Raw genomic sequence first — 2,108 nt, 5'->3', positions numbered from 1 at the left:
TGCAGGCAGTCTTTTTGTGTGAGCTTTGGTCTGACAGAGGAGCTCTGGGGGCTTGCAGAAACATCACAAGGTACGGGGCTGGGCAGGGCTCTGCACAAGGGCAGATAGGTGGCTAAAGCTAGCCTTGCCTCCCGGACCTGGCGGCCATTTATGCGTGAACCGCTGCATAGGCACAAAGCGGTCATGTTTGGGGAGAACCTGTGTCTTTTGTGGGCAAGAGGGCTGCAAGAGCATGGGTTTGCCCGGGAGATGCAACTCCGGTCACTACCAATGCAGCAGAATGGAAATGCATTGTGTACATGTGTAGGCACATCCATGCTATCTCTGTCACTTCTTTGGCATTCCCACTGCACATGTACAACATACGGACCGGTGCCTTCCATTATGCACACCAGATGTGTCCGTTCATTGCTTGCCATCTCCCCTTCCCAGCCCAGAAGGAAAGGCCCTGGCCTTTGGAAAGCATTTGCTGCCAAATTCATCCTGAAGAGCAGTTGCCCCAGGGATGCAACATTGGGAATTAATACCCCAAGGTGAGCCAGTGGCTGTGCCAGTTTGGACGCGGGGCAGTGCTCGGGACTGCTGGGTGGACCAAAAGGCAGTGGCCTCTAGGAGGAAGACACTGGCCAGAAGGAAGGTTCAGAGGAAACCCAGTAAAAAAAACCAAAACCTGACCTTCTCTGGAGCAGTGAAAGTTGATGTTTTGCTGTGGAGCACATAGCACTTAATAATAAAAAAAAAAAAAAAAAAAAAAAGAAATTGGCTGTTGTTCCCTGTCTTCCTGCTGTTTCTGCAGGAGCCTGGCTGATGCCCCGGAGATGTCCCAGGTGTACCCTCACCTACAAATCCAGCCCAAAGTCAGGCCTTGGGCCCTTCCCTTGGAGTGGGTAGGGGGCTTTCCACGTACGCACAACTTTGTCTTCTCTCTTGAGGCCTCTTCTCAACTGCCTCATGCTGGGGATAGTTTGGGGCTTTCCCAGGGAGTCTCTGGAATGCTAGCTACGGGGACTTTCCTGGGGGAACTTTTTCTCCCCACCAGGACCTGTCTGAAACTTTGTCCACCCAGTGTGAGACGATGCTACCAAAAAGCTGATTATAATGAGAGTAACAACACCCACACTTTTTCCTGGGACACCCACCCACCAGGTCCAAAATCCCAGGAAAGCCATCCTCCAGGCACAGGGGAGCCTGGCTTACGTGGGCATAGCAAACCCCCGCGAGCATCGCCGGCTGGCGTTGGTGCCGGTGCCCTGCTGGTGCTAACAAAACTAATGGAGGAACTTTAGCTCAGTTGATCTTTTTCCTTAATATCCTCCTGGGTGCCGGTAACCAAATAGCTGTTCCCCACCTTCCTGGACACCGGGTGCCCTTGGCAAGAGCTAACTTGCAGACTGGCCCTGTAAAAGAAAACGCAGCTGCCAGGGGCCCCTTTGCACTTGCTCATGCAACTTCTCTTCTGCCTCTCCACCGGATTCTTAAATCTTATCATGCTTAAGCTTTGGTCCCTACTGTGAAGGGGCTCAATAGTTCCCTCTCTCCGGCTCAACTCTGCCCACGCAGGGCTCGTGCCGCTGCCTGAGCTCCTGTAAACTCCCTGCACAGAGCCACCTGAGCAGAAGCGCCTCGTGCCATTTCTGTACCCAGCGCCGCCAGGCTTAAAGCAACCCCATGTAGAAGAAGAGTTCTCTCTCCAGCACCTGTATATTGTACATCTACAGAGCATTTTTAATATGAAAAATTAGGCCTAATTTTCACACTTACAATAAGAAGTAATGCAGAAGTCATACCGGTGTTTTTTCCTCTCTGTATTCTCCAGACTTTCGTCTTCTCTCAAGTTCTGTCAGAGAAGTGAGCTAGAGATTAAAGCAGATTTTTGCTGCTGTTGCACGGTCTCCTAATTCTGCTCCCATTTACTGGCAGACACCTTGTGTCACCCGAGTGCTGACAGTGCCTATGAACCCCTGGAAGGGCTGCAGCGTAGGCATTGCACGGGAAAATTTTGGCAGATAATCTGGCAAATCTCGCTGCCGCTGCTGCCCCCCCACCTCCCCCCTCCTTGTGCCACCCTGCCCTCTGCAGAGGTGAGTGTAGCGGAGGGGACCGGGCAT

This window comes from Charadrius vociferus, unplaced genomic scaffold (assembly GCF_000708025.1).
Source record: "Charadrius vociferus isolate BGI_N301 unplaced genomic scaffold, ASM70802v2 scaffold298, whole genome shotgun sequence".
Taxonomy (NCBI): Eukaryota; Metazoa; Chordata; class Aves; order Charadriiformes; family Charadriidae; genus Charadrius; species Charadrius vociferus.
The sequence above is the reverse complement of the archived record's forward strand: the minus strand, read 5'-3'. Positions refer to the sequence as shown.